This window comes from Pangasianodon hypophthalmus, chromosome 3 (assembly GCF_027358585.1).
Source record: "Pangasianodon hypophthalmus isolate fPanHyp1 chromosome 3, fPanHyp1.pri, whole genome shotgun sequence".
Taxonomy (NCBI): domain Eukaryota; kingdom Metazoa; phylum Chordata; class Actinopteri; order Siluriformes; family Pangasiidae; genus Pangasianodon; species Pangasianodon hypophthalmus.
Genome location: NC_069712.1, coordinates 30,478,308 through 30,491,910, shown reverse-complemented (window position 1 = coordinate 30,491,910; position 13,603 = coordinate 30,478,308). Strand labels below are relative to the sequence as shown.

The window sequence follows — 13,603 nt, the reverse complement described above, 5'->3', positions numbered from 1 at the left end:
GTGAGAAACAGTGTGTTTAGAAAGAGTAAACTGTAACTAAAACTGGCTCAGTAATAAATCGGAAAGAAATGCTGCTCTGTGCTACAGGTGGCGGTGATTGTGCGCCAATAAACAACGGTTTTGGCTTTAAGAAAGAGCAGCGTATAGCCGGTGTTTTCTCCCCGTACAGAGAGGAACCCGTCAGAGCTGTCAGTGTGACCGGTGAAGACTTCAGAGGGAGCAGGCCGCAGTGATAGTGTGTGTTTCTGTTTGGAAATAGCGCGACTCCCGCTTCCCCAGCAGTGATATTTACATTAGTCAGTACAGTGAGATAGCAACTTCTTCAGTTTTTCTGACGAGTGTCCATAGGTTCACACAGAATACCTTCAGAAACAAATGAAGAAATATTCTCTGTGCTTCTTCAAAATTGACTGACTGACTGATTAAGTGACTGACTGATTGACTGACTGACTGACTGACTGATTAAGTGACTGACTGACTGACTGACTGACTGATTAATTGACTTATTGACTGACTGACTGACTGACTGACTGATTAATTGACTTATTGACTGACTGATTAGTTGACTTATTGACTGACTGACTGACTGATTGACTGACTGACTGACTGACTGACTGACTGATTAATTGACTTATTGACTGACTGACTGACTGATTAATTGACTTATTGACTGACTGATTAGTTGACTTATTGACTGACTGACTGACTGATTGACTGACTGACTGACTGACTGATTGACTCAAGTGTATCTGCATCCTGCACGGTTACAAACCATGCCCCTTAAAAAGCTCACCCACTATTACAAGTTACACTCACAACAAATACGGTTAGGGTTTGGGTTTGGTTAGGGAAATTGATGAAATTCGCGTGTCTGTATTCGAGTGGGTGTGGGAATGTTCTGTAATGTGATTTGCTAGTAAGCGTTCCTTGTAATGGGTGTGGTTTGTAGTCTTGCAGGATGCAGACAGACCCTTCTCAACTGACTGACTGATTGAATGATTGATTGAGTGACTGACTGACTGATTGATTGATTGATTGACCCTATTGTTTGGTTGGTTCATGCCCATCACCAGAATATTATATAGTCTAAATTTTGAGATTCATTAAGGCCAGGTCAAATTTAAACAGCTAACATGGTCTTTTGATAATTTTAAATATTTCAAACCTAGAGTTCTTAACCAAGCATGGTGTAGACTGTTGTATTATTTATGAACTAATTCCATGTTGATGTGAACTGACTGACTTATTGACCAACTGACCTATTGACAAATTGACTTATTGACTGACTGATTGACTGACTGACCTATTGACAAATTGACTTATTGACTGACTGACTTATTGACTGACCAACTGACTGATTGATTGACTGACTGACTTATAGACTAATTGACTGATTGATTCAGTGACTAACTTATTGACTGACTTACTGACTAATTGACTGACTGACTGATTGATTGATTGATTGATTGACCCTTTTGTTTGGTTGGTTCATGCCCACTTCACCAGAAATACTATATAGTCTAAACTTTGAAATTCATTAATGTCAGGTCAAATTTGAACAGGTAACTCTATCTTTTGATCATTTTAAATGGTGTAGACTGTCATAATTCGGATTAACCAAGTCCATGTGGATGCGAACACCTGATCCACTACTCTCTAAAAAATATATATAAACCACATATACACCGTGCTATTTGGAAATTCTATTTAATACATTGAAATATGTAAGCCAGGAGTGCATGGGCTCCACTTCACAAGCCCACGGTAGTTTGTTGGCGGCGGTAGGAGGGGGTGGAGCGGTGGAAGCGCGCGCGTGAGGGAGGGACGGAGCGAGTGAGCGAGCGCGTGAGGGAGGGAGAGGGCGAAGCGCGGAAACGCACAGCGCGCGCACCGTCACCACGGCGTAGTGCTCTGATCTCTAAAGCTCAGGACGAGGCAGCAGGTAGGAACTGAGTTTAATCCTGTTAGTTATTTAATTCCTCCGCGACCGGTTTTTCTTTTTTTAAATCACAGCAGAGAAGACGCCTTGGTGCAGTGTTTATACATGCACAGCTAATTAGAGTTAAATTAATGGTGCACGTGTTTAATAGGCTACACTAGGAATTTAATAAACACTGAAGGTGTTACTTTAACTAGTGCTCATTAAAACCAGGTATTGTGCTGTGTGTTGGAACAGCACGAGATTGTTAAGAGAGAGAGAGAGAGAGAGAGAGAGAAACGTTACACATAGCTCGTGACTTCTATACGGAGTTAGGCTAATAATGACAACAGCCTATTAATTAGCTTAATAATAAAAAGATAACCACGCCTTGATTAAGTTTCTTGTATGCAGAATGTCATTATTGACACTGACAGACATGCTAAACATGAAAAGTAACATTTTGCATTTTTGTGTGTTACTGTGATGATGTGCATTTGGAAATTTCAGACCGCTATTTATTTTTGTTGTTGTTGTTGGTTTACTTTTGATAAATGCTCGTTTTATTTGTTATACACAATAGACAGAATGTTTGTTCGGTCTATGCAAACTTTTTGCAACGATCCAGTGCAACGATCAGATCCCACACTGCTCCTTGCACAAGTGCACTACACGCGGTGTGAAATGCTTATCCTCCCTATGTAGTGCCCGTTTGGATCATTCGGGATTCGGCGCGCGTCTCGGGTAACGCCGCGCGCACCTGCCGCGGAACTGCGCGCGCCTTTATTAATTCATGCGTCAGTCATTTAATCTTAGTCTGAGGATACAGTGCGGTGTTTCCCTCACAACAGTGCGGTTCAAACTTCTCACTGTGGGGCTGATGCTGGGAAAACACAGGCTGCGTGTAATACTAATGTATGCAATGCCTAATTTTGCATGAGCAGTCTAATAATTTAGAGTATCCTGTTTAAAATATCACCTACACATTAGAATATCGAGGTATTAATACACTAGTAAAGCTTAAATTTCTACCTATTAGAAGTTAGATCATTGATGGATGCAGACTGAGACTGTAGAGTTAAACTGAGAGTTGATGCACCTACTGATAAAATATCAGGAACAGTGCCAAGGGAGCATATCACATTGTGCCTTCTCAAAATAATCTGACAGCTATTTTGTAATCATTATGTGATCATGCCAAAATTGTAGGATAAGTAGACTAATATTTCTGAAAGCTGCATTTCTTGGCACAAATGTCCTCTGTGCAAAGTATTCCGCAGTGAACTCTCTTCTTTCCTGGCTAGCTTGATATGGTAGGTAATATAACATGGCTTAAACTTAATGAACTCTTCCATATACAACAAAAATGCACGAGTTGGGAGTAGAGATAATGATAGAAGCTAGATATGCTAATCATCATATGCTACTGGATGTCCACTGTAACATCAGCCGACATTAGTTTTGGTTAATCTTTTAATCTATTAATTTATAAAAATCTATTAATTTTTGCTCTTACAATATTCCTTGCATTAAGAAATTTATCAGCAATAATGGGTTTGGGTTTAATTATGTATGGTTGGTTTCTTAAATGTAGCTTTGGGCTATGCTTAAAAATGAGGTATTATTTAAACAGTAATATGGGGTCAGTTGTCACGTTGTGATGCTGACATAATTGGGTTGTGAAGTAGAGAAAGCCAAATAGGGCCTCCATTTTATTCACTCTAGCTACACCCTTATCAGAATGCAGAGTGGCAGCCAATACCTGAGACATCCTGAGTGAGTAATTGCAGCATGTTTTAAGTAGTTTTAGAAGAAGACATTATCACATATACAAGTGCAGTAGAGTGCATTTCAGCTTGTTTGTAAGCTGGGGTCAGAGCTCAGAGTCAGCCATGTTACATGGCCTGGGTTCATGTGCAACACTTTTTTCCCCCCAATATTTTCACCATTTGGCAGACTTAGATTTATCTCATTTATACCACTGAGCAGTTGAGGGTTATGGACCTCACACAAGTGGCCAGTAATGGCAGCTTTGCAGTGTTGGGATTTGATCTCACAACCTTCCAATCCGTAGACCAATATCTTAACCGCTGAGCTGTGGCGTTACAATCAAATGTCACACACGTTCATGGCTTGTATTAAAAAATGTCAGTAGATGTGTGTGTGACGTGTAACTACGAAACAAAACACAACTACTTTCAAATTGTCTTATTCAAAGCCATAAAGTCAGCATTAATGCTGAAGCAGTAAAAGGTAATTATAGGTTAACTACAGTTAAAAGTAACTTCATGTTATACTTTGAATTTGATGTAATTGAACCGTTACAATTTTTAATACTCCTGGTTTAGATGATAAATTCCAGTCTCTGTGCTGCTCCAGGCTGTAAAGTAAGAAAAAAAAAACCCAATGTGCACCACCAACATCCAGCCAATCAGGGCAAAGAAGCGTCTCTACTTGACGCAGCGTTAATTCAGCAAGCTGCGCTAACATTCAGGTGTTAGCTTTCAGGCGATACAATGTGTGTACATGGTTTTGGATGGAACACTGGTAGGCGTTATATTTGTTTCGATTTTCAGCTTTTAATTGCAACTGGCAATCCATGTTGCAGTTCTGGTTTGATAATGAAATGGATAAAAAGTTGTGTTAGCATTAACCTCTTAAACGCTCATGAGCTCTCAGTGCAGTTCTAAAATGGTTTACCTATTTAGTAGAAAGAGTAAAGCTGGCAGATACAGGTTTATATTCAGGTGTTCAGTGCTTGGGTGGTGTGAAATTGTCATTCAGTGTGTGCTTATGAAGTCTGCCTGCAGAGGCTGTGATTTCAAGTCATGATTTAAAAGTTGTTCTGCATCATAATGATGTCTTATACAAAGCCATAGACCAAAAAATATGTGAGTGCGCGTGTGTGTTTCTGATCTGAAACTGAAGCCCCACTCTGTTGGAGTATCTCACATCATGATTCCCTCCAAATCTACTCTGAAAATCGTTTTCTAGAGGCAAGCAGAGAGAGGAGAAGCGAGCAATCATTTGAAATGAAGCCTAGATATCTGGCAGGAATTTTGAAGGGCAGCCACAAATGAAACGCTCCGTCATGGGGGGGAAAAGAGCGCCGAATCTCAGATACGGGGACGCTTTCCCAAACTCGCGGAGTAAAAGTAAAGATAAAGCAAATGAAGGGAGTGGAGAACAGATTGAGACGATGGGGAAATGGTGAATAGTCATGAACAATAATGACTCTTGCTGGAGAACTCTGTACCTGACACCTCTCTCTTGTTTGGTTAATTCATCTCTTTCATCTGCTGATCTCTCTCTCGATCTATCTCCCCCTCGCTGTGGCCCGTCTGCGTGAGGTCATTAAATCAGCCAGCTCACTCAGCCGGAACAGGGAGGGAATGAGAGTGGGGGCTCTGTGTGTGTGTGTGTGTGTGCGTGTGTGTGTGCGTGTGTGTGTGTGTGTGTGTGTGTGTGTGAGGTTTAGAAGATGGTGCCTTTGCCCGGCCTGTCCTTCTATCTCTGTGAGCCATCATGAGAGTGAGAGAGAGATGGACAGACGTCAAAGAAGACCATAAATCATTTTAGAGGCGTTTTAGACATCTTTGACCTCATGGAAGTCAGTGTCGTGTCCCAGAAGCCCTACACATACTTCATTATGTGTGATTATGTGTGATTGGGCTGCTAATTGAGCACAGCTGTGGACTAGATATCATCTTCCTACTCTGTGTGTGTCCGCTCAGAAATGACACACAGATTGTAAGGATTGGGAAGACAAGATCATTAGGAGAATATGCAATATATATATATAAAAAATGTATAGGTATATAGGTATATAGGTATATGCAAGTTTATTAGGAACTATTGCTAGGAATATTATGTACTATTGAACTATGATCGTCAGGACCCCTCTACCTTGTACACTTATGAACAGGGACCATGATGTGACCACCACTGAGTAGGTATTATGTGCCTGGCATACCATATTCAATACTGTTTAGGGGGAAAAAAAAGGGTTTTCAAGGTTTTTAGATAGTTAAGGGTTCTTACCAGAAATGTTCACTATTTTTAAAATCCTGTTCCCTCCTGCTCCTGAAGAAATTGTGGCCACACCTGTGTAGTAGTTGTTCTATTTTCCAAAGTACAAACAGTTTAGTAATTTTAGTATGCTGTAAACACGTTGCACAGTGCCGCATGAGCAGCCAATATGCTCCCGTGTTAATGAACATGTTTTTTTTTTTTGTCCCGTGAGCTTCAAAACTTGACTGCCTGCATGAATGTAAAACCCAGATGCTCCCATGACTTTTCTCCCAGGTCCTGCGGGGCCTCTAGCTCTGATGCAAAACCCTAGTGCTTACCTTTATAACAGTGTTCTTCCTGGAGCCTTCTATGATAGAGAAACACTTTGTTGTGGAGTTTCAGATCCATTAGAGGTTTCTCCACAGGGATGAGAAGCTGAAAGACCCTTAAGCATTCTAGATCTAGTGTGTATAGGAACTTTTGTAGTTTAAAAGTGTTATAAGAGAAGGGTTATAAAACAATAACTGAGTGTAAAATCAACATGCAAGATAATACATATACAATAAGGAAGTAAAATGAATAAAATAGAAAGATTAGAAACAGGAAATTACAATTGACTGAACAGTAAAACACAAAATCAATTTGAAAACAATATATGCAGATTTTATTTATTTATTTATTTATTTTATGAGCTGTCTTTCAGCTTTTTAGGGGATTGAAGATTTAGCTCAGGTTGCCGATGTGTGTAAACTTACAAAATTGATAGATTATAATTTTGGGAGTCTGCAGGTTTTCTCCTGCTTTGGATTTTGGCTCATAGTGAACATCAGCGATACTGATATGGTAGCGGGTGTTGTCATGGTTTGTGTGTGTCAGGTACAGCAGCGTCAGGAGGTTTTTAAACACCTCAGTGTCATGGTTTGTTAGAGATAGAATCCAAAAACCAAAAATATCCAGCTAACATTGGTGCAGTGGTCAGAAACTGACAGACAGTGGTGAAGGACAGAGGACAGTTAACACACTGGAGTTGAAAAGATGAGCTTTAAGTCTATAAGTGTACACCTACAAGGTGGAGCTATGGTGTGTGTGTGTCTAATAAAGTGAGTAAGTGTATAGATTTTCGTGTATAGTAAGTGTATAGACTGATACACTCGTACCACTTACACACACACGCGCATGCACACAGAGAGTACCGTGTCAGTGTTACGCTGAGAATGATTCACCAAGTGAGTTTTATCTGGTCAGTGATGGTTCATGTCCACTGATGGATGGTGGAAGACAATGACTTATAGGTCTGTTTTATTCTTTAAACCCGAACACTATAGAATGTTTTCCACATTAAATCTTTTTGTTTACTGTTATTGTTTCTCTCAACGTGGCTAAGCATGATTTATTACACTGATGCATGCTTCCTTGTGAACTGTGTGAATTGTGTACAAGTTTTGAAGTTTTATAGGTAGCGAGAGGAGAGAGAGGAGAGTGGAAGTTGTGTGAGAAAGGTCCTTTGCAAACGCCCTCTCCTGCTCTGATAGAACTCAAAACTGCAGGATTTACGGCCTTCAATTACGGCCCGGCTCATAAATAATCAGAGAGAGTCTGACCATAATACCCCTTCACTCTTGGCTTTACGGCATGACAAATCCTCGTTGTCGGTATTTATGTACTGGCTGACAGCTGTGGGGAGGTGTGTTCGTGTGTGTGTGTGTTCCAAACCCTTAACAAGGACTTTTATTTTTAAGGCGACTAATGATGAAATCTCACACGCTGCACTATTTCTACTACATGAAAGAATGGAAATACTTGTAGCAGTGCCAATTTGTGGTATTATTTTAAAACAGTGATGCAGTTCCATTCAGTACTGAGGCTGTTCTTCCCATTATATGTCTTTTTTCATTTTATCTTCAGTAACTATTTTATCCTGGTGAGGGTAGCGATGTAACGCTGGGAGTGAAAATGCGAGAAAACACCTGGATGGGAAGCCAGCCCATCGCAGGACATCATGCGCACACGTTCACACACTCATTCACACCCAGGGGCAATTTAGAGTAGCCAGTGGGAGGAAACTGGCAAACTCCGAGGAAACCCATGCCAACCATAACCCAAACTCAGCTTTGAAACGGGGACCCTGGAGCTATGAGGTGTCAGTGCTAAATATGCCCCGTGTCTTTTTTCCTGGAACAATGAGTTTCTTCTTGCATGTGATGTAGTTAAGTAGTAATGGCCTGAGTAGTCTTCAAAGCAAGCAGTAGCAGATGTTTCAACCACCATCTCTCAGGGTACAAGGAAGGCATGCATCGAGACTCTTCTCTGTTCTGGCACCAAGGTGGTGGAATGAACTTCCCCTGGATGTTCGAACAGCTGAGTCACTTGCAGTCTTCAAACGACGTCTAAAGACTTACCTCTTCATAAAATACTTAAATTAGCACTTTCACAAAAAAAAAAAAAAAAGCACCTCCCCAACAGAGTTTTTGGACTGATGGTATTCCTAGTTTGTGACCTAGCGAGCCAATATCAGAATGTATTTTTGATAGACTTCAAAGCACTATTGTAAGTCGCTCTGTTGAATATGTTTCAGCAAACATACAAACTTTACATGAGCTAAAATGACTGTTTTTGTCATATGATGAAGGATCTTAGTTCTTGGCAAATGTGAATGTGATTGAACCTAATATCAGGCAGCTTAATGCAAATAGGAACCAAACAAGGCCAAACAACTTAAGAAGCATTAGAGAAGTGTGAACTTCGGCGCATACTGACAATCTGTTTTGCTGGATATTTGTCTCAATTTAGCACAGTTTGACTTCTCAACTGTCCAATCATGACATTGTTAAGAAATACCAATCCCATCACAGGAGCAAAAGAGAAATTAGGCTGCGTTCATCTCAACTCTGAAATGGGAAGTCTGAACTCAGAGTTGAGTAAATATTTGACCTCAGGGGGTTTGAGCTACTATGTGGGGAAAAATATGGAGTGTTTTGTTAACAAAAGTGTTTTGTTAGCAACAAGCTAGCCAGCTAATATTATTGCTCCTGAGGTCATGATGTATTTACTTTCTCAAAATGTTGGTCAGATTTAACCAACTAATGTGTCTGTTGATTGATCTAAAGTAAAGAGTACAATAAACTCATTTAAATTAAGTTGTATTTTATTTAGTGTTGATGGTGTGAGCGGCCATGTTGACCCGACGTCATATGCTGAACTCTGGGTTGAAGAGACCTTCCCAACTTTCCAAGTGAACGGGTGTTTTCTTTTTTTTCCTAGTTGGAGATGAGAAATTTTGAGATACAAGCTTTAATCAAGCTCAGCATGTTATTGGTCTTTCAGGTTGGTAAGAAGAAGATTTTTCAAGCAGTTAAAAACATTTTAATGCAATTATCAACTGAGTAAAAAGTTGTATAAATGATGAAATAAGAACAGATCTTGGAACTGAGCTCAGACTTTTGCACCCTACTGTATGACAAGGTCAAGAAAACGTGTTAAGCAGGACTCTTCTCCCCTCACTTGATGACTTTATTGCTCCTATCAAGCTTTCCACTTGATAAATAAGTGCTCTCTTCTCCTTCCTCTCCTTTTCCTCCCTGCTTCACAAGCTTCTGACAGTTTATTTTGTGGAGAAACGATAGAATAAACTCAAAAGCCTTTGTGGGATGAGCTATGAGACAGAGGAAACTCTTCTCTAACTCCCCTTTCTTCTGACGGCTCATTGATCCATGGTTTTTCGTCAGGCTGATGTGAATCACACCTGAATTTCATTCCTCCAAAAGTCAAAGCCAACACGACCACAGGCAGAAAGCAAGGCAGAATATTAGGTTTTATAAATATGTCAGTATAATTCAGTGAGGTGAACGTTTCCAGCACATTCCCTAGTGCAGAAGGGATTTAAATGCTTCACCTCTGCACACAAGTGAAGGTATTCCATCAGAGCATCATGTTTTATTAAAGATTCACCATTTTTTTTAAACATATGACCATTTTTCTGAAAAAAAAAAAAATCTCAGATGTAATATAATTATTAATCATTTTCCAATTAGTTTCACTGTAGTTACTCAATAATTCATCGTATTTACTGGATAATGTGCTTTAAGATAAATAATTGAGTGATAATAATGGGAGTATAAAGGAGTTAATTAATTTTCACGGTTTCATTCTCTTTGTTAATATACCTTCCCGATAATGTACTCCACCAACACTTACAAAATGGTACCAAAGTCCATTACTAAGAACTGTTTTAGTTTTATTAAATATGATTGTATCAGATGAAATTATTAAAAACCTTTGAAACATTCTTCTCTAAGTGATAAAAGTTTGTCTTTGCTGACTGAAGCTAGAATGGATGATAACACATAACACACACTGAGAGTGTACTCAGTAAATTAGCCTCAGTATTCAGTCATTAAGAAACACCTACAGTTAAAATAAAAATGTGCTTGAGAGTGGATCCTCCTGTATGTAGCTGTATGTATCTAAGTCTTTAAACCGACTGGTTATTTTAGTCTGCAAATTTTTTTGACCTACTTGTTTGGCCTAATGGTTTCCATTAACCTTTTTCACATCAGTATCTAGTTATTTTAATGCTTAATGGAAACCATAAGGCCAAATCCCTTTAGGAAGTATGTCACAGTTTCCACCTTTTGTGTTTGGGTTCCCAAGGCAAGAAAGTCATATGCTTGTATTGTTTTGATTTCTAGTTTTTTTTTTAATACTTTCTACACCCTTCTCTTGTCATTGGCTTGTTGCCTAATTGTGTTCACCTGTTCTGTGTTTAGTTCTGATTAGTTTGTCTATTTATACCCTGTTGTGTTGATGTCTCGTTGTGAAGTCTTACTGTGAGGTTTTGTCAAGTCCAAGCCTTGTTTGTCATGTTTCTAAGTCTTTTCTAATTCTGATTTTCCTGGTTTAGACCCTGTTTCTCTCGTTTTTCTGATTATGGATTACGCTTGTTTAATTTTGCCTGCCTCTGTTTTGACCCCTGCTATGGAATTGGATAATGTTTCTTGGATGTGTAACAAAAAAGCATATACAGAGATTATACACTCACATCCTGTCTTGAACTGCATGCTACAATGTATTTTTACTTAGCAGGGAGTTCCACTCATACAGAGAGTTAATGTTCATAGAATTTCATAGAATTACCTTTTAACAAGGTAAATTTGTCATGTAAGTACGAAACAAAAAGGTCACCTTGCTTTCATCTAATTTACATTTCCACCTGTGCACACATACCAACCATCACGAGGATCTACTTATGTACTTGTATAGATCTACTTTGTGTACTTTATGCTGATAACAATTGAGATGGATATAAAATGTATGCGATATTCAAAAGAAGTACAATAGTATTGTTATAAAAAAAGAAGGCTTGGGTTAATGGGACATTCTTGGCTAAGTAGTAAACAGACCATGAAGATGAAGTAATTTATACTTGCCATGTTCTCCATTGACTGAAGCTGCACTGAAGTTTTTTTAAAGACTTGATCCACTCATAATTAGACTGCCAACAGCAGTCTTCATGTCCAATTCCCTTCCACACTTTTACACCACACACTCTCTCTGCACTCTGGATGCCTGCAATGCTCTCTCTCTCTCTCTCTCTCTCTCTCTCTCTCTCTCTCTTTCTCCCTTTCTGAATTCATTCAATTTTGTCGGAACAAAATTTGAAGAGACAAAGAAAGCACAGGCTCATTCAGTTAAATCTGGGGCTTGAGAGACGGCAGAGTAAGACTCTCTCCTGTTCTGATAATAGCCACCAGTGCAGCTCTTCAAAACATCTACACACAAACCTAGACACATACTGTATCTCTAACCCATTATCACATAGGTATGTAGGAAAACAAATGTACACACTTGTCTAGATGCTCACAGTCTCACAGTATCACTTCTACTGATGTGGTTCCTCTCACCCTGGGGACTTACCTGATTCATCCTGATGTTCTACTTTTGCTTCACCTTCTGCATCTAGGATCCCATATGAATACGCAAAAGATTTGCACTTCCGAAAAAAACAACAGTTTATGCTCAAGTCTCACCCTTGGGCATTAACTTTCAGCACACTTAGTACTATTTGACTTTGTTTAAGATTACTATCAGTCTAAAAAACTCTATTGGGGAGGTAATATAGTATGAAAAATACACAGACAGCACAAGATTTTTTTAAAAATAAAATGCTAATTGAAATACTCCATCAAGAGGTAGGCTTTAGTTGTCGTTTGAAGACAGCCAGTGACCCAGCTGTTCGGACATCTAGGGGAAGTTCATTCCACCACCTAGGTGCCAGAACAGAGAAGAGCCTTGACGCATGCCTTCCTTTTATCACGTATGTTATAGCAGCTATAAACAGTTATTAACTCACCAGCCTCTCTTTTATCCTCTCTTGTAGAGAGAAGAGAGAGAAGACAAAATATGCAGCTTGTCATGTTACAGAGAAACCACAAAGTCTTCTTTCCTGAAAAGTGTCCCATGTCTAAAAACGTAAGCTTATAGCTTTATCTCTGACTGTCACAAATTGTTGACACAGTCTCCACACAGAAAACTTTACCATGAAAAATTACACACCGTTCATCTAGAGAGTCTGGCGTACACCTTACAGGTTGAACTACTGTCGAGAGTTGTGCTTGTTATAGAAAATAAATCAACACTGGCCAGTCGGAATCAAGAATTCAGCAGCACTGTGGTATAAATGAAAATTGTAAAAACTATAAAGCATCCATGCTACTTAAATAGTCTTCCCTCGTTTTGCAGCTCCTCCTTCCCCAATTTATACCAAATGACTCAAATCGTTTGTGATTGGAGGGAATAAGCGATTGGTCTTTCACTGAGGTTAAGGCAACATAAAACTCTTACTTATTCCAGCTAGAGAGTGAGGATAAGTCCTGTCAAATACAATCCTACTGCAATCAATAACATCAAGTGGGAGTTTTTAGGTGGGATCCTCTTCTCAGGGGAGAGAGAACGAAACAGAGAAAGAGAGAGAGAGAGATTTGATTTCATTCTATCGTTATTCTGAAGCAGCAAGCAGAGAAGTCTGACTTTAAAAGTCCTCAAAACTTTTTTAGAGCTTCAGGCTGATGACAGTGTTTAAAAAATTAATTGATTGAGTGCTAACATCACCCCAACCAGATGGCTTTGGCAGGATATTAAGCTTTTATGATAGACTAAATTGAAAATGATTACAATTGGGCTATGTTGATAGCTCAAAGTTAAAAAGTTCAACAGCCCATGTAGAGGATTACTGATGATGTCGTTTCAAGTCTCTAATATGCGTTTAGAGGTTGATGTTATTTTGAGGTCATCCACAAGAAAATATGGAGAAAGTGAAAGATTAGTGAGGTTTTCCTGTGGCTGCTGTGGGGAGTCGTTTCGTGATTTTTAAACTCCATGTTTGATTTCATGTAAAATCTCTACATTTGGAATACTGGTGTTGAATTCACCTTCAATCCTCTCCATGCACTTTGTCTCAAGAAGAGGAGAAGGAAGAGAGAGGGCTGATGAACTCCAACTCAAGACTAGCAAAGATAGAACATAGAGGGTGAAACGGAGGACAAGTCAGGAAGTACAGAACGAATGGACCAAGAGAAAGAACAATGAGGTGAGACACGTTGGCTTTGACAGAGCGAAGAAAGAGGGTACGGTATCCCACTGTTCTCTTGGGTTTCAGCCTATAATCACTACAGGCTT

At 39.4% G+C, this 13,603-nt stretch overlaps 1 protein-coding gene across 3 annotated transcripts in view; it reads left to right on the top strand.

Moving 5' to 3' along the window:
* Positions 1-1,835: 1,835 nt before the first annotated feature.
* cdh23 (cadherin-related 23) overlaps positions 1,836-13,603 on the top strand; it is a 229,770-nt gene continuing 218,002 nt past the window's right edge. For all 3 annotated transcript variants that reach the window (XM_026939035.3, XM_053232580.1, XM_034302581.2), the window contains exon 1: positions 1,836-1,942. The gene's annotated coding sequence lies outside the window, so the exon portion shown is untranslated. The remainder of the gene's footprint in view (positions 1,943-13,603) is intronic.